Raw genomic sequence first — 20,041 nt, 5'->3', positions numbered from 1 at the left:
CAAGGGAAGAAGTTAAGGCTAGCTACAAGGATAAGGAAGTGTTGTTAGGAGAATTAACAACATCATACGAGCCAAATATTACTCAGTAATATTTGACTAATGCCATGGGAAAGAAATGTCTGATAGACATTCAATAGGCCCGGATAGTGCAACTCCCAATCAAGGAATTAAATCCAGGTTGGAAATCCATAAGGAAGATTGTTTAATGCAAGCTGTGCAACTACAAAATGGAGTCCTTGGTGCATTTTATATGCTGCTGCCCTGCCCTGCTCCAACATCGTCAGATGAGTCAGAGAAGTGAATCTGGACAAAGCTACTTAGGGGAGTCAGATGTAAATTCCCATGACTGAGCAGAACAGTTCTTAGCCCCTGATAAGTGGCCTAAAAGCCAGAACGTTGGGAAAAGCTGGGAAGCCAATGAGAGTGGTCTGATCCGAGTGGTTCATTGACGCACAGCGTAATTACTTTTATTATGGTGAAACAGGGCGCTCATAGTTAAGCAAACGTTTTGAACAGCTGTAAATAGCTTGCTGGAAAACTCTGCACTGAGACACTGTTGATAAAGGCAGGGACGAAGGGATTATAGACGAGGCGAATTATATGGCTTTTGCACTTTTTTATGCTAGGTCCATCCCCATGGGGGAAGCTGCGGGTTGGACCTCAACATTGGAATTTTATTTAAAGGTGCTCAAATGTAAGTAGAAATACAAAGAATAAGAGCCATATGTATCAACACATTTCTCCATAGACACAGAATGGGCAAAACCCTTTGATACATCTGGCCCTTAGTGTTTTAAATTATTGTAGCAATTGTTTGGTTAAGTGATGTCATATGTGTGCATTTGCAATGATTTAAGTAATTATGCAATAAATTATTTAATTCGTTAATATCATATAATTCAACAAAAAAGATGGCTAACAAAGTCGAAAATAGCAGTACACATTTTAATTGAGATCAGGCCCATATTTAAACTTCAGAGATTCCTGGCAAAAGAGCAGAACAATTTCATAATCTGAAAGCAGCCAGGCTAGAAATGCTTTCTCGTCAGCAAGAGATACGAATGATAATAATAATGTTCGATCTCTTCTTAACACCAGCATTCATGCTAGTGCTTATTAAATAAAAGCTACCAACTTTTTCATTACTTCTGGCGCCCGATGCACGTTCTAGAAAATGCTGGAGCCCTGATCATTAATGGTTAAATAGGTAAAATCAGATCCCTGGATGGTCAAAATATGCTGAACTCTCAGTCCCTTGTATGGACGCATTCTATTTAGTACGTTTTTAGTAAAGCTCAAATACTGCATGTAAAAGGTATTGGAATGCTGTACTAAGGACAGAAGTGGGCTATTAAGGGGGTGGTACACCTGAGTACTGAAAGGTGGGGACGGCTTTAGAGTGGCCTGACAAGTAGTCTCGGAAATGACAATAGTCCACAGAGCCACAATAGATGAAGATAATATCAAGCTTGCTGCCCTGTATGTTCAACAAAGAGCTTTGAAATATATAACGCTCCTAAAGTAAGATTCCACCACAGAGCAGTTTTTGTTTTCCCTTTTGCCATAACATTTGTTACATATCACCAAAGTGTTTCGTGGTTTTGATTTTCGGCGGCAGATTCCCCTTGAGCCCATGCTCTTGCTTGGTTTTCTTGGGTTCGTGCTCAGATTTGAAAGTTGAATACTTGCTTTATTTTCTAAAGCTTTACCCTTCTTCCCCCACCAATCCTCGATCCCTTTTGTCGAGGTGATACAATCACTGAATTTTCTTCGTATGGTAATCCATCTCTGGCCCTATGAGATACTGTTTCTGCATATTCTGTTTCTCATCTGTTCCTACCAATTAGTGCTTAATTTTTTGAAGAACTGCCGATGACCAAAGCTTTGCTCAGAAGCCCGCAGCCGGTTTCAGAGCACAGAATACCAAGGCTGTATAGCCTGGAATCAACCTCATCTCATGGCTCTTTAACCGTCTTCCAGACACCCATTGCCCCTTTATCTCGCTCTTGTAGGGTCCTGCTTTCTCCCTTCATGATGATTTTTCCGTCTTTCTCTTTCTTTCTCCGTTATGCGTTTTCTCTCGCCTGCTCTCCGGAAATGTAGGATAAATCATAAAGAATAATAAAGTAGGAGGTAAAATAAATACCAATCCCAAACAATGAATGCCAGAGGGCACCACCGGCCCCATTAATGAGTGCCAGTGTCTCCCACCAACTCAATGTAAGCACTACTACCAATCTTTTGTTTGTTGGCACTTCAGACCTATGACCAAGGTGGTGCACTGCACTGCACATACACGGTACATGATGTGGCATGTTTCAACAGATTGTTAATCCTTTGTAACAGACAAGGAGATGCTGGGATGTATGTTACGTTTGTGGTTTTTGCAATATTGAGGTTCTGTAAACCTGGGTGGGCGCCCTATAGAGTGTATAAACTGCTCTGTTTACTCTGGTTCATTACTTGTGATGTTTGTCTGGCTGTGCCCTCATTCCAATTGGCATTTCCCTGCATATTGTATATTGAATGAAATGCCTATAAATAATTTTTAAAACAAAAATTAATTGATTGTTCCCCCTTTTCAGATGTTCCAATTTCTTTATAGGATTACTGTACGTGGAAGAACTAAGTCTTAGATCTTGATTAAGTCTAACTTCATAGGTTGTTGGATGCACCTGCTGCATACTTTTTGTCATCACTGGCAGAAGGAAACCACCATACTGTGTCGTCCAATGACTTGTCACAAATCAGAGTCAATTTAATCCCAAATCTTCAGAGCTTACTCAATGAAGGTTTGTTTCCATACCAAAAAATCGCCTATCAGGAATTTCATGGGAGTGGAGCATACGATTTAAAATAGTAAGTGTGCGGAATATCTTGGTATCAATGGACCCCATCACATAGATTAAATGAAATAGCCAGTAGTTAGAATGCAGTTATAATGAATGATCGATTTACTAGTGCTCCTAATCCGCATGGGAAAATTAGGGATATCTCCTGGCATCAGTTTTTTTTTGGGTAACTGAAAACACTACGCATCTAATTAACAGTGCACAGCTACGAAGTTGCAAAATTAAGCAGCAGCATCTAGAATAGCTACCACTACCAAGATTCATAGCATAAAGTCCACAAACCGAGAAAGTCAGAATTGTAAGAAAAAAAAATCAAACTTGTTATTAATTGCAGCGGGATTCTAACCATCAAGAATGAAATCCCGAGTGATTGTCTGAAGCCAAGCATTCAATGAAAGTGATGGATCTATAAACGTACTGGAAAACGTTCGGAAACGAGAGCAGGCTGGTCATCACTATCTACTTGGCTCTAGCTCCCCTTATGTTCAAATCAATATATGAATTTGTAGAGGAGGTAGGGGTTTTACGGTAATACCCATTAATCTGATGAATAGTGCCAAGCTCCAACACCAAAGCACTTTCTGCAACCCATGCTATTACTGTAGCTCTAATCCTCTCGAAAATGAGGAAGGGTGGAGAGGTACTGTATGTGCAAGTAAGTTTCGTGGTGCCTTTAATTGCACCACAGTAGGGTGGTGCATTTCTTCTGAATAGGTAAATAGAAGTTATCATGCATGGCCTAAGTAAGTACACAGAAACATATCTTATAGTGATGTCATTTACAGACACATTTACCTTGTGTGAGCTGCAGCAACAGGTCACCTATTTAACCCTCATTAGCTTTCTATACAGGGAGTAAATTTGATTGTTCATTTTATTTATTTCAGGGATTTTGCGAGGGTGGCATGCCAAATGACTGCCACATCAGAGTACAATGGGGGAAATGAATGAAACAAGGTGATCGATCTCACAGGTTGATCTTATTTGCTGTCCAGTCCCACTAGACAGCAAACTGGTGAGCAGTAAAGTAGAGCAGAACAGAGGGGGCCAAGAGAACTCGAACAACCATCAGAGGCAAGTGGAACGTAATGATAGGGCTCAGCTTCAAGCACAGAGGGAAGCCGTGTCTATATTTGGGCACCCCCGCTAAAATCACTAAGTAGTGGACTATCCTATTACATGATTCCTGTAGCTACCTTAATTTGTCGTGGAAACTGTTAATGAACCCTGCGCCTCTGCCTACATGAGCTCTGTGGGAACATTCACAGACAGTGACTACAGGAAGAGTGCCCATTGTGCAGAACTACTCTCAACAGCAACGGAACTTTCTCCTACTGCAATACAACCCGGTGGCCGTCCCCCTAGATTGTGCAGACATTCTTGCTATTATGGATCAACTTTACCTTAACTCGTGCCGTTTCGCTTGCAAAACAATAAAATAAAAGTGTGGGTTGAGGCACCATACCCGTTCCTCAGATTCCACTGCAAGTCCAGGCGGAGCTGGCAATGGGCTCTCTGCGCAGAAGTTCATAATGAACAACTCTGCTTTGCTTGAACACTCCTCCCTGCCTTTTAATTAGTCGCTCTGACAGCCAGGCTCCTCCCCATTACATGTGTAAATGCTTAAGTGTCCCAAAACGCCTTTACTGTTGTTTTGTGTGCACATACGGTGGCGAGTTTACTGTTTGCTGGAAAACAATGGAGGATCATCCGTTCATCAAGCGGACAGAGTGCTGCCATGGAGGATCGTCCGTGCATCAAGCGGACAGAGTGCTGCCATGGAGGATCATTTGTGCATCAAGCGGACAGAGTGCTGCCATGGAGGATCATCCGGGCACCAAGCAGACAGAGTGCTGCTATGGAGGATGGAGGATCGTCCGTGCACTAAGCGGACAGAGTGCTGACATGGAGGATCGTCCGTGCATCAAGCGGACAGAGTGCTGCCACGGATGCTCCATGGCAGCACTCTGTCCGCTTGGTGCACGGATGATCCTCCTTGGCAGCACTCTGTCCGCTTGGTGCACAGATGATCCTCCATGGCAGCACTCTGTCCGCTTGGTGCACAAATGATCTTCCATGGCCGCACCCTGTCCGCTTGGTGCACGAATGATCCTCCATGGCAGCACTCTGTCTGCTTGATGCACTGACGATCCTCCTTGGCAGCACTCTGTCCGCATCCGTGCATCAAGCGGACAGAGTGCTGCCACGGAGGATTATCTGTGCTTCAAGCGGACAGAGTGCTGCCATGGAGGATTATTCGTGCACCAAGCGGACAGAGTGCTGCAATGGAGGATCATTCCTGCACCAAGCGGACAGAGTGCTGCCATGGAGGATCGTCCGTGCACCAAGCGGACAGACTGCTGCCAAGGAGGATCGTCCGTGCAACAAGCGGACAGAGTGCTGCCATGGAGGATCATCTGTGCACCAAACGGACAGAGTGCTGCCTTAGAGGATCGTCTGTGCACCAAGCGGACAGAGTGCTGCCATGGAGGATTATTCGTGCACCAAGCGGACAGAGTGCTGCCATGGAGGATCATTCCTGCACCATGCGGACAGAGTACTGCCATGGAGGATCGTCCGTGCACCAAGTGGACAGAGTGCTGCCATGGAGGATCGTCCGTGCACCAAGCGGACAGAGCGCTGCCATGGAGGATCATCTGTGCACCAAGCGGACAGAGTGCTGCCATGGAGGATCCGCAACAGTTACGGCGAGTGGTGATCATCACCTAGTAATACCACGGCAAATCCATATACCTGCAGAAACAGCAGCGAAAGTGGACAGGCACATTCCAATATTATTTCATATGCAACTAAAAGGTAAATATCACCCTGGAGAAGTGTGGCTCAATGGTTAGAGCGGCAGACCCTGATGCAGAGGTCTAGCCCGGGACCAGGGTTCAATTCCCGGCTCGGCGGGTCTTGGGCTCAAAATTCCACGGACCTGATAATTCTCGCCTCGGTGCCTATTCTAATCACGGAGTCCCACTCTGCAACTCTGGGCAATAGCTTGCTTAATTCCACAACGGCCCCCACAATGCTAAGGATGCCTGGCTTCACCTTGGGGGTGCCCAGGAGTGGACACCTCACAGGGAAAGCCAGGATGGGTTCCACAGCGGTAATCGCACAAGCGCCTTGAGACCCTTGCGGGTGAGTAGGGCGCTATACAAGTATCAATTTACATTTACCCTTGCCTCTTGTCACCGGATGAAGGCAATGACTTCAAAACCTATATAATTCACGCCAGGATGGCATAAAAACATGATAATTATTTTCATTTTTTAGAGAAGGGCACAGGACCATTTGAAGACCACAGGATCAAGGTACGTAGAGAAGGGTTTAATGCTTAGCAAAGTCTGTGGTTTATGCTATGTTACAATGTATTTATAAAGCGCAAGTACACCAAAAAGGTTTCATGGCACTAAAGCATAGAGGCAGGGGACCCGAAGCTTATCCATAAGCCTGTCTAAAGAGCCAGATTTTTAAAAGAGTTCTGAAGCTCGAATAGGAAGTTGCAGCACTGATATGTGGGGGATATGAGGCATTCATACCATGGTCAAGAAACGAGAAATTGAGATACAAAACGGTACACACACATTAGTTTATTTTTAGCCGATTGTTAGTTATAAACACATGCCCGAAGTTAGTCCACTACTGTAGAACAAAACAGCAGCTACTATAACCATTAAAAAAAGTTGCTGACGAGTTCAAACAACAGCTGAAAGGGAATGTGGTTGTTACAGTTAAAAATTGTAGTTTTAGCCTGCGTGTAATTGCATATTTTATCACCTGTGTTGTGTTTTAAATTTGTGGTTTTGCCTGCCCATGATTACCCCCATTTAGTGTGTTGAAGTGTGGGATTTGCAGTCCAACCTCTGTAGTTTGTCTCTCTCATTCCTTGGTGACAAATCTATTTTCCCTCCAAATTTCTCCTTTGCTCTCTGCTTAGACCTGTGTGCTAAAACAGTGCACCCCAGCCACCATTTTGTGTTCACAAGCCAGTGAGGCCAGCCCCCCTGCCTCCCTCCCCCCAGCAACAGGGATTTTCTACATCAGAGGGTGCTTCTGTGAGCTGTTTAAACTGTATTTACTGGGGCCTGTGCACTTCGTTTTTTGGCCAGCAGGGGGAGTAAAGCAAACAGTATTGTTAGATTTCGAGTTAGTGAAGCCTTTACCTGCAGAAGTCCAAAGTTGTGGATTGAGCCTGTCTGTCTCCTAGGAGATTCTGAACAGGAGAAGCAGCTTCCAACTCCCTGGCCAGCAAACCTTGTCTAAGGTTGCTGGGACCTTATATGGTCTGCTAGTGGTTGGCACATGTGTACACTGATTGGTGGTTGTGTCTGGTGTTTCTATTGGATTAGGGTTAATGTCCTTATTGGTTGGGTATTTGAGGGTTCTGATTGGTTTCTCGGTCTGTGATTCAATCATTGTAGGGTTGGGACTAGGGCTAGGGTTAGGATTTCTATTGGAAGTAGGGACTAGGGCTTCCTATGTTAATGGTTGTTGGGAGTAGGGTGGGACTAGGGCTAGGGTTAGACCTTTAATTGGAAGTAGCTATTAAGGGCTTCTGGTGTGATTGGTTGTTGGACCACTTGTGGGACTAAGAGTAGGGTTAGGCTTTCTATTGGAAGTAGGGACTGGGGCTACCTGTACCATTGGCTGCTTGGACTTGGGTTGGGACTAGTGGTAGGGCTAAGGCCTTTATTGGACGTACAGATCAGGGTTTTCAAACTGATTGGGTGCTTGGACTAGGGCTAAGATTGGCTGCAAGGTCCTGGTCTCCTATTGGTTCTAGATGTTAGGGCTCGTGTTGTGATTGGATAGTGTTAGCGCTAGGGTTCCCATTGGCCGAAGGGGTCACCTGATTACTAGGGCTACAAAAAAGGCCATGCTTAGGGCGTCTCAGCCCGGGCGTCGAGGCTAAGGGTGGAGAGGACAAGGGCAATTGCCTGTTTGAGCCAGTTCGAGACTGGTCGAGACAAAAAAAAAAATCCTTCACTCTTTTATCCCTCCACTATCCTTTTCAATCAAAATTAACAGACTAACATGTTCACTTCTCAAATTCCATATTCCATATTCAACTATACTAATATACTGCCCAAATAACTGAATAACATATCTACTACTCAAATTACTTCATATTTATACTATACTAATTTCCAACACTAATCCTTTATGGGTTCCGGAGTGGCGTGCTACTCGCCAGAAAAGCGCTTCAACACCCATCAGGGGTAACAAGTGCTATATGAATGCTAATCTTTCTTCCCCTTTTATCCATCCGCTATCCTTCTCACTCCAAGTAACAGACTAATATTACCTTATTACCTCATATTTCACCATATTAATTCACCACTAATCCTTTATAGGCTTCCTGAATAGCATGCGTCAACAAGCGAGCGATAAATAAATTCAAACCTTTGTCCTCCTCTATCCTTCTGCTATCATTCCAAATCCAAATAACTGACTAACCTATCCACCACTTAAAATGTACTTGCATGTTTCACTATACTAATTCAACACTAATCCTCTATGGGTCCCGGAGTAGCGTGCTACCCGCCGAAAAAGCACTTAGACGCCTCGTCAGGGGTAGTAAGCGCTATATAAATGCAATTACAATACAATACAATTTACAGTTTGAACGGAAGTCCTGACGTAAATCCCCAGGGCACACTAGGACAAATCCACAGTTCCACCACATCGTTTATAGATGGACCAATTGCTATTTTCAACAATGACACACCCTCAGCTGGCACCACCATTAGAAACCCATGACCGTGCAGCCCACCTGCCACAGGGCCGTTAGATTTAGGAGCAAATAAGTCCACCATATTTTCAGCAGACCTTCTGATCTAAATCCTTCCTGCTGAAGATTGCTATGCAAGGCGGTCTCAGACAGGAGCCTATATCAATGGCCTACACCTGCAGGGTCATTCTTTTTTTGTTTATAAGAGACAAAACTCTGATTTGGGGTTAGATGTTGTGGAACACAATTAATACCATTTGAGCCACCAGGTCGTGAAAGCCCGCCAGGCATTGTATTTCTTACAAAAATACTGCTGCACTCCAAAGCAGTCTGCCTTCTTACAGCAAATGCTGGACTCATTTAAAGGTATATCCACGAGCTAGGCACGAACATCACCAGAAAATTATTTGGAACGCATTCACATGTGAGTCGATGAAGGACAACACTAGTACTGATTGCCCTCTCCAGACAATCTGTAATAGTTAGACCTGTGCAGACAACGAACTTGACAGCACTGTGCCTATCGTGGGTCATCTGTGCCAAAAAGGCCCCAATACCTCACAGGCCATGGTCCGAACGGCATGTGTGTAACAGCCCAGCAAGCAAACAGCATTTATGAAGTGCAGTGCTAGCATGGCTGAAGAAAATGTGCTTTCCAAAAGCATCAGTCGTCTGGGATTACCTATCTGCAGGAGTGGTAGAAATGATTTATAGTTCACCTTACTGGTCAAAGACTGTACAATAATACTCTCTGGAGCAGGTCGCTGAGTGAGAAAATCTGGGTCACCAAACACCGGTATGCGACGTCTGGCCACCTGCCTATTCAGAGGCGAGCAAGAACAATGCATCGACCAATTGGCCATCAAACTATCAGTGAGGGCAGCTTTAAAAGTAAGCAAAGGCTTAGAAGTCGTTGGTCCGGGTTGAAAAATCTCCATTACATTTGAATTGGTCTCAATTGCAAAACACCTGCAATTCATGCCCCTCAGCTGCCCTCCGGACAACTACTGAAAATGATGCACTTTTCTCCACTGGTGGCCCACGTGGTGTGTCAAACTCTGTCTCAGGAGAGATGTCAAGCACATTGAAATGTTGCAAATCAATGCATTAGGCATCATCAGTACAGTGAGTGGGATGTGATTAGAGTCCAAACCAAAGCGATAATGGAGTCTCTGCTGTCAGGTGTGACTAGACAGAGGCAACGAGTTAGAATCAGTTTGCTTGATGACCAGTTGCCCTTTTCTTATTTCGTAGCACAACATTGGTTGAGCTTGAGCCAAAGTCAGTTCAGGGTCTGACACTGGTGTCAGCACCGAATTATCCTCAAGCATCAGTGGTTTTGGCTCTGGCATCGTGGAAGTGGAGGCCGGCATGGATCCTGGGCCAGGAGTAGATGCCTGTACCGATGTTGTAACTGGTTCCAAACAGCACAGAAAGCACCGGAGATGGACCTACTCGCGGCAACCAGAGTGGAGGCCCCTATGGTACCCTGGGGCCCGAAGGCCAACCAGAGGTAGCCGGAAGCATACCGCAAATAGACAACATGGCCTCCTTTAAGGCACTGATCTGTTGTGGTGTCAATGACGGCAAGGGAAATGCATAGCACTTTGAGACAGGTTGAGGAGTGGGTTCTGTAGCTGGCGATCTTGAAAGTGTGTGACTGATATCGTGACACCATGCGCCTTCTCTTGGGAGTTAGAGTGGCAGGATGGGGTTCGAATCACGCTTCGCTTTCTTAAGCTTGTGCTTGGACTTCGACATACCAGAGGATTATGAGCTGGATGTTGCGCAATCGCAGAAAAGGCCTCATGACTGGGACTAAGTCAGCGCCCACTGCGGCTTCTTCTTGTATTCAGTAATATGAGCTTCACCTCCCAGTCTCTGATCACCTTTGGGGTATGAACGTGCACTTTTGCATGACTTAGAGTAGAGTCCGGAGCATATCCACCAAAGAACACCTTGTGAGAGTCTATGACCAATATCGGCCTTCTGAAGTTGCAGCATGGCTTGAAGCCTCCCTTTTTGGGTGAGGACATAGTTCCCTAGCACTCTCTTAAAATCGTAAGAAATCGTCCTAAAACTGAAAAAAAACAATAGGAGCGGCACTCCATATCTGCTTGGGACAAAGTGCAAAAAAAAAGGAACTAATGTCAGCGCGCAGAGGTGGCTCTGCTCCTTTAATTCAAGGAAAGGTGTTGATTCAGCAGAAAGCAGAGGATGTGGTCCGTGGGCTAGACTACCAACTTTGGTGCTGGAAACCAGGGTTCGAGCCTCGGGGTCGCGTCCACCTCCTGTGATTCTGGGCAAATCACTTCATCTCCCCGTGCCTGAATGTGTAATGTAAATACGGTGCTCATGTAAAGTGCTCCAATACCTTGGGGTCAAGTTCGTGCTATATAAATATTCACACAAAAAAAAGCCGCACAATGCCTGCTAGCGGAGAATGGGAGCACTGCAATGAAAACGGTTTTCTGGATCCAGTCTGGTGCCTGGGTATTCTAAGCCGCTGAGGAATCTGCAGCTAATAGTATCCATCAGAAATGCTGCGCATATCAACGAATTACACTGTATATAAGCAATTGTCATGATGGTAACCTGTACATGAGGTTAATGAATCAGTGCATAAAAGTGGTTAACAAAAGCCAGCCAATACAACAGAGTAAGACATCGACAGCCAGACTCGTAGCACTTTGAAGGAACAACAACATACGAAAAGTTGGATTCCCTCATTTACGAACGTAAATCCTAGTCTACCATTGCACGTCCCCCGCACCAATCCCCTAATACTGAATATGTATAAAGCTCTATGGTGTACACATTAGCTTCTAGTCTTTCATAGTACACTATCACAGGGGGGGGGGGGTTTGGTAGATGTTGTTTCCTTCCTTTTTTTGTTGCTAAGAGAGACCTTAAACAGGCATGGGAACACTAGTAACAGACATATTTGCTACAATCATACCAGGAATGCAGAGTCATTAACAGTCTGTTGTGATGAATTAACCCCTTGCGTGCTGCCGACGGCCGCACTACCTCCCTATTGCTGCCGTCTGCCAACGGCCGACGCAGCCCCGCCCACTCTTCAGAACGCCCGCACCTCCGCCGCGGTTAAGGCGTTAATAAATGCTCAATAATGTTTGTTTAAAAAACAAACAAAAAAGCCAGCCAAGAAAAGGAGCAGTTTAAAAAATAGCCAAATGCCACTATAATGTGTGACATGGTGCTGTGTCCTTATGTTCATAGACTTAGGGAATTCTTGCTACTGTCAACAGCATCAAGTTACTCGTTTCTTACTGTGCATCATGACCAATTGTCAACTCTAAATCTTGAATTCAGAGGGGCAGAGCCCTCACACCCTTCAGTCGCTACATCACGTAGAAATCTGGTGAGTGAACAGTGGCACACACAAGGAAAGTACCAATTTTTGGTAACGTAAAGAGGGAGTCGGCGCCTGATAAAAATACAAGTCCCTCAAACAAGGGAAACCAATATGAAAGTTAATCAGAGGTCGCCAAATACAGAGATGCTACTCATGGTTTGTCCCATGCAATGAGAGCATTTGGCCTAACGTCTATGGCGTACGATCTCAAATCTGGGAAACTGGGTTCGAGTCTCGGCATCCTGTGATTCTGGGCAAATCACAATCTCCCTGTGCCTAACAAAAAATGAATGTGTCTTTGTGTAATGCAACTGGTGTTCATGTAAAGCACTCTGATACCTGATACCTTCGGGTTACATTCGCACATTATAAAACTCTGGAAAAACAAACAAAAAAACAATGGCATTGCCATTGTAACCCTTGGTTCTGGGGTCAAGAAGCAGCAGTAGGAACAGAAAGCAAACATGGCAACCAGAGTCCTGTTTACATCTGATGGTCTGTGCTTTTCGTCAATTGCTCTGCTCCCCAACACCTTGAATTTTGCTAATCAGCACCCTTGGAATACACACAAGTTATGCGGTTTCTGTATTATCTAATTTATCTTCATTTGATATTAAGGAGAGCATTTCCACGAAGCCTTTGTCACTTCGAAATCTGTATCGTAAGAGCTAGCTAGTGTCACTCAGACTGCACATTTACAGCATTTTAGTGGCCTTCAAAACATCTCCTATGAGTTATGTAAAGGTCTGCCTACATGTATTTGAGAAACAATTACACATGTATGGCTACCAGACATTGTCGCAAGGGGAGCAGAAGTCAATCATTCAATCATGTGTTTGTTAAGTGCGACTACTCACCTGTCCATCAACGAGGAGGTCTATCGAAGAGCCAAGTTTTGAGGTTTCTCATGAAGATGGGGAGTGATGTTGTCTGTCTGAGGTGAAGCGGTAGGGCGTTCCAGGCCCTGGCTGCGAGGAAGGAGAAGGAGTGGTCTCCCGATTTGGTCTTTCTGGCACGGGGGACCACGGCGTAGGAAATCTGGGCTGATCGTAGGGTCCTTTGGGGTGCGTGGAATTCAAGTTGGCTGTTCAGGTATGCTGGTCCGGTGTTGTGGAGGGCTTTGTGTGCGTGGGCGAAAATCTTGAAGGAGATTCTGGCCTCAATGGGGAGCCAGTGGGTGTGCACAGGTGCTGGGAGGTATGGCAGTGTCTTGGCAGGTTGAGGACCAGACTTGCGTTGGCGTTCTGGATGTTTTGTACCTTGCGGGTGAGGTTTTCGTTTATTCCGGCATAGAGTGCGTTGCCGTAGTCGAGCTTGCTGGCGCCGAGGGTGCGAGTGATGGTCTTTCTGTGCTCGAGGGGGATCCATTTGAAGGTCTTACGTAGGAGGCAGAGGGTATGGAAGCAGGAGGATCCGACTGAATTGATCTGGCGGTCCATTTTGAGCATGGAGTTCAGGATGATTCCAAGGTTGCCTTGGTGGTCCGTGGGGGTGGGTGGGCTTCCGAGGGCTGGGGGCCACCAGGTGTTGTTCCAGGCATTGGGGTGTGGGCCCATGATGAATGCTTCTGTTTTTGTCAGTGTTGAGTTGTAGGCAGCTGCTTTTCATCCATTTGGCAACAGCTTCCATGCCTTCTTGAAAGTTGTGTTTGGCTGTGTTGGTTTTCCTTGGATAGGATGAGTTGGATGTTGTCTGCATATGAAACAATGTTGAATCCGTGGGTTCTGACGATGGGGGCGGGCGGACCCATGTAGACGTTGAGAGGTCGAGGAGGATGAGGGCTACTGTTTCTCCTCTGTCCAGGAGGGAGCGGATGTCGTCTGTTGCGGTGAGGAAGGCGGTTTCTGTGCTGTGTTTTTTTCTGAAGCCGGAGTGGGAGGAGTTGAGGAAGTCGTGCTCTTCGATGAAGGTGGCGAGTTGGTTGTTGATGGCTTTCTAGATGACTTTCGCTGTGAACGGGAGCAGGGAGATGGGTCTGTAGGATCCACCAAGGGCTTCTTCAGGAGGGGGTTGATCTTGGCGTGTTTCCAGTCGTCAGAGAAGGAGGCGTTCACCAGGGAGCGGTTGATGGTGTGGCGAAGCATGGGTGCGATGGTGTTGGCAGCTCTGTTAAAGATTTGGTGGGGGCAGGGGGCCCCGGAGTGGATTAACTTCCTCGTCTTCAGTGTGTCTTCAGTGGTGAGGGCTATCCAGCTGTCAATCGTTGGCTTCAGGGTGTCGGGGGTGCCTGGGGAGGGTTCGGTGGGCTGGTTGTCTTCACCGAAGTTGTCGTAAATGTTCTTGATTTTGTGGTGGAAGAAGGTGCGGAGTTTGTTGCAGAGGTCTTGTGAGGGAGGGATGTCAGTAGACTAGCAGGTGGATTGGGCGAACTCCTTGATGATGCTGAAGAGCTCTTTGCTGTTGTGCGCGTGTGTGGAGAGTCTGTCTTTGATCGCTGTTTTTCTCGCATTTCTAATGAGTTGGTAGTGGGCGTAGGTGGCAGCTCTGAAGTTGTTGTGGGCTTCTGTGGATTTGGAGTTCCTCCAGGCCTTTTTGAGGCGGCGGCATGTGCCCCTTGGACTCTCGAAGTTCGGTGGTAAACCATCTGGCTTTCGTGGCGTGTGTGTTGTTGTTCTTCTTGAGGGGGGCTATTGTGTTGGCGCTGTCGGAGATCCATCTGTGCAGAGTTCGGGCTGCAGTGTTGGGGTCGTCGTCTTCCGCGGTGGTTGGGGTGGAGTTGCAGAGAGAGGAGGTGAGCTGGTCATCAGTGATTTTGGTCCAGTTGCTTCATGGGGGCAGATGCTGGTGTCTGTAGATGGTGGGGGTTCTGAAGGTGAAGTGGATGCATCAATGGTCAGTCCATCGGAGTTCGGTGTTATGGATGAAAGTGATGGAGTTTCCTGATGTGAAAAGGGGGTCGAGGGAGTGTCTTGCTGAGTGCGTGGGTTGGGTAATGATCTGGCAGAGTCCAATGTTGTGGAGGCTGTCCAGGAGGGATGTGGTGTTGGGGTCTAGTTGGTTGTCGAGGTGGAACTTGAGGTCTCCAGCAGGGTGTAGTTGATGGATGCGATGGCTTGCGGGGTGATGATGTCCGTGATGGAGTTGGTGAATGGTCCGCGGGATCCGGGGGGGTCGGTAGATGAGAGTTTCTCGGAGGGTGGTGGTAGGGCCGGCCTGTATCTTGAAATGTAGGTGTTCCATCAGGTCTGTGGGCTCGTACGGGAGTGTGCTCAGCCGGAGGGTGGATTTGTGGACAATGGCAATTACTCCTCCAGAGCGGGTGGGGCGCTCCTTCCAGGAGATCTTGTATTCTTGGGGAATGGCGATGGCAATGTCCGGTCCGAGGTGGTGTTGGACCAGGTTTCTATGAAGAATGCTATGTCTGGGGTGGTGCCATCAAGGAGGTCCCAGATTTCAGTGCCATGTTTGTGGAGAGATCGGATGTTGAGGAGGATGCATTGCAGGGTCTTCGGTTCAGTAGTGTTCTTGTGGGTAGGTTGTGCTAGATCCGTGGTCCTGGTGGTGCTGCAGGTGTGTAACCACAGTATAGAAGAGGGACTGTGTACTCGGATTGCTGTAAACAAAAAGTGGGGGAATCACACAGGGGTGTTAAAACTGCCCTCACACACAGCAAACTGTGTCATGCTTCATCATAGGGCTGCTAACACACCTCAGCGCAGACCAACGCTGGAGGTGGAGCAATAGGGAGGGGGAAGACAATACAACAAATAAATGACAATAATATGGGATCATAAGTGAAAATAGGTGCAGAGACAGTGATAAAAACTGGCCACAGGGAGTCCCTATTACAATTTTAATATTGGGTACCCTGTCCAGAGTAAAAATGGTCACAGCAGGACCAGTGGATGGTGGTTCGGAGAACTTATAATGAGTTACCAACCCCTCCAATCTGCAAAATCGTTGATATGTTTCAGCTGGCAGAGCGTAATACCCCGGCTTTCATCAGGACTCACTATGAAATTATCCCAAAGGTACTAACCCTACCTCCTTTAATCCGGGGTGAAGTTAAGAAACCCTTTCTGAGTAACTGCTCAGAGAAAGTGTGGTAGAGCGCCTTGCTCTCCAAGAGGAACCTGTAACAGAATTAATAAAAACACGTGTGAACTGAAAAGTGCTCTGCCCTCTGTGCAGAAAATAGTAACAACTGAAGTGGTGTGTAGCCCCCTACCCCCATGAAAACAGCAAAACATCAAGGGTGTAATAACACCAGCTCAGGACATAGTAGCGCGATAAAACGCCCGGCGGTGTAAATACATTTATATTTACGTCCCAGAGAGTGCGCGCTTATAGCAAATGTAAAACAACACCGATAATACCAATATTACTGATACAAAAATCAGGCCTCGTTGCCAGGGGACAGGAAACACCATCATGCACAACGTGAAGCTTACCGAGTTCATTTAAAATCTAAACTTGAACTAGCAGGAGAGCGAAGACAGCTCCCTATAGTCACACACAGCGAGATATGAGGATAGAAGAACACAATTGATGAATCAATAAAATGGAGCGTCAGTGGAAAACCACACAGCTCCCCAATATGTCGGGAGGGCAGGTCAGGTCGGCCCAACATGCGCTGTGTAGTAAAACTATAACCCCCCTAGTAGGATTGTAGCATCGTGAGGAGATGCCGAACACACCCAATTGGACCACGACTCTGCGCCCAAGTCCGAGCGCTCACCTCGACCCGCAATTGGTCTGCCTTGCAAAAAGACCCCACTTACTTCATCAAAGTGAGCTGTGGCCCTACAGTGTGTCTCTCCCAGGACCGTGCAGATTCAGGTTGCTGCGCTGCTGAGGCCCGGTTACTCCCTCCGGTCCCGCCCATGAACAAGTCACCAGAGACGTGGCAAACGTGTATAGGAACCGGAAGGCAAAGTATCTGTGTACCTAGAGCGTCAACCGCTCCTCCCATGTTTGGAGAGGCGCGCTCGGGTGCACATGTGCACTACATGAGTCCTGTAAGGAGCTGATGTGAAGAGCTGAACCGGAGCACTCTGGGTCAAACGTCCATGCTAATGGCAATGACATCAAATGCTCCTCCAATTCAGGTGAACATAACGGTATAGGGACAGTTACGCGCACGCAATTATGCCTGATTTTAGAAGACTGGAGGAGTCTGATTGCACTAATGTAAACCAATATTACCAGTACAGGTGTGGTTCTCACTGTCCAAGCACGTGAATTAATCCTCATAAGTATGACATACTTCCTTGGAACAGCCTGAATAACTGGTAGGGTTCTATTGATAACTATATACATATAAAACCCACCTTCATGCAATCCGGGTCTGCTATGTCCCCTTTATAAGCCTACGGCTAGCCTGTACAACGCTGGGTGGAGCGGCAGATGGGGACAGCGGCGGCCATTCTCTGGGGGAATAACTAAGCCTGGCGAAATCCGGGGACTGAAGGAGCAACTGCTGCGTGCACTGGCTGCTCAGGAGTGACTCATGGCTAATCAGGGTCCAATGGGGGAGGCCCAATAGACTCCAGAGGGCCGCGCTTGCTGGCAGGAGAGGCCCATAGGGGACGCCAGTGCTCATCGGCGTGTCTGGTTCTGCCCTTCATTTGTGGCGTGGTATCGTTACAGGGGGAAGGCCACAGCGCCTCTCCTCCCTCCTCTCTCCCTGGGCATACAATCCTTGGGCAGCCAGAGCCCCAACTGAACGTGAGGCGCCCGGCTACAGTGTTTGGCGGCGCTGTGAACTGTGCCGGCTTCCCCAGATTGGCGAGAGGGAAGGTGGCAGCTACCCAGGAAAGGACTACAATGTTGGGCACGAGGGGCCCCAAGGTCAAGTCAAGTCAGGGATATTTGTATCGTGCACACATCACTCCCAAGAGTCTCATGGCACTTGCAGACAGCTCTGACAAAGAGATGATGAGGTAATTACTTAGTTTTCAAAAAGCCTGGTCTTCAAGATTTTTACGGAAGCAGCTGTGTTCGGGGGTGATGCGCAGGTGTAAAGGCATTTTATTCCAAGATGCCGGAGCAAGACAAGAGAAAGAACTACCCCCTTTCCTGGCAATATGAATTCTGAGAGGAGTAAGCAGTGTCTCATTACTGGATCTGAGCAATCTGCCTGGCTGATACCAGTGTAACTTCTCCGACCAGTATTTAGGACCATTACCATACATTTGCTTATGGGTCAGGCACAGAATTTTGAAGAGAATTCGTTTTTTCACTGGAAGCCAGTGGAGAGCTTTTAGACTGGGAGCAGAGGAAGGTCTCGCAACAAAATAAGCTGGACCGGTATACGCTCCCAAAAGCCGCCATCCAGGAACAACAAGTCAGGGATAAGTCCATGGGGGGAGCAGAGGGGAATGCTCCAGAGCTCACCCTTAAGGATGTTATGGAAGCGATCTCCGGCATCAGGACTTCACTGGAGCAGAGGATAGACACTATCACGTTGGAAGTGTCCCTTATCAGGGCGGATCTCGTCAAGATGAGCGAAAAAGTCAAGCAGGTTGAGATCTCTACGGCTAGCCTAGTCAATGACACCTCCCAACTCCAACTAGAAATCCAAGAACTTCAAACATTCAGGAAGTTTGCGGAAGAAAAACTGGATAACTATGAAGGGCGCACTAGGCGCAATAACGTGCGCATTCTTGGTGTGCCGGAGAGGGCGGAGGGGCAGGCGACTGATCTCTTTGTGGTGGACCTCATAATCACTTACCTGCAACCCAAGGGACTATCAAAAAATGTTATGATTGAAAGGGCCCACAGAGTCCCAAGGGGCAGACCGAGACCAGGTGCTCCTCCGTGTCCAATACTGGCCAGGGTCCTTAACTTCCGCAGCGAGATGCAATATTACAATGTGCTAGGGTGGCCTCACCCCTCCGATATGAGAATGTGAAATCCTTTTCTTTCCAGACTTTACTCAAGCGGTACAGAAGCAGAGATGCTCATTTCTTGCTGTAAAGAAGAAACTCAGGGACAGAGAAATAAAGTATTCAATGTTGTTTCCGGCCCGGCTCCGGGTGGAGGCGGGTGAAAAAGCCTGTCTTTTTGAGGATCCTGAGGTAGCGGCAGAATGGCTGGAAGGTTGGAGAGGGGTCAGCGAGCATAATGCCTGTTGATAACTTGAACTGTTCGGGCACCTGTCTTTGCTTCACGCCCAAACCTGGGGGCCCAAGGCTCTGTCATTATCATAGTTTGTGACCCAACCTGTGTATGGCTGAGGGGTAATTCATTTGGCAGTTGATACCAGCTCGGTGAAATTACTTAATCTCTTTTAGTGATAGATGTTGATGGTGGCTCGCTCCATACGGGGTGTTACAAATGTCTGAAGTTAAGTAGGGGGGCAGGGGGGCAGAGCCTCTCACCCCTCAGTTTTCTACCGTTAGGGCGATAGGCACTCTGCATTGTTATGTTTATGGGCAGTGTCAGGCCCAAAGTGCAGGGCAGCAGGGAGGGGGGGCGAGTTGGGAGGGGGGTTGTAGGTTTGTAGGTAATCGAGTTAAATCGACAACATCTGTCTGCTGGTATCAAGAGGTATGTGAGACACAGTTAGGTCTTCATGAGTATGCATTGGGATAAAAGCTTGAGATTGTTGAGTTGGAACGTCAATGGATTGGGGAACAAAATAAAGCGCTGCCTTGTTCTACAGCACATTAAAAGACACTCCCCGGATATAGTACTTCTTTAAGAAACCCACTTGATGGGCCACTCCTGTAGAGCAATGAACAGATGGGGCTATAATCTAGTGGCCCATTCAGGGTCCACAACTGGTTCTAGGGGAGTGGGTATTAGGCTCAAGAACTCCTTCCCCCTTTACATTCAATCAACACGGTTAGACGACAGGGGCAGATACATCGCAGTCACAGGACAATGGGAAGGGAACACACTAACGATATTGTTGGTCTACGTACCACCAGGTTTGGAGAACAGCACATTCAAAGATATAGGCTCCATTTTGCTATCCCTACCGGAGGGCCTCCTACTCGTAGGAGGGGACTTCAATTCTGTAGTCTCAGGCTCACTGGATCGCTATACTCCCTGGGACATTAGCCCGTACTGTCGATGGCTTCCAGACTTCCTGAACGTCTTAGGTCTAGCTGAAGGGTGGCGGGCATA

General features: G+C 47.1%; 1 protein-coding gene across 1 annotated transcript in view; it reads right to left on the bottom strand.

The window, feature by feature from the left end:
* Positions 1-20,041, bottom strand: part of EXOC4 (exocyst complex component 4) — a 1,743,085-nt gene that overhangs the window by 1,431,731 nt on the left and 291,313 nt on the right. The gene's annotated exons all lie outside the window — the stretch shown is intronic.

This window comes from Lissotriton helveticus, chromosome 1_1, assembly GCF_964261635.1.
Source record: "Lissotriton helveticus chromosome 1_1, aLisHel1.1, whole genome shotgun sequence".
In the NCBI taxonomy this organism is placed as follows: domain Eukaryota; kingdom Metazoa; phylum Chordata; class Amphibia; order Caudata; family Salamandridae; genus Lissotriton; species Lissotriton helveticus.
The sequence above is the reverse complement of the archived record's forward strand: the minus strand, read 5'-3'. Positions and strand labels throughout refer to the sequence as shown.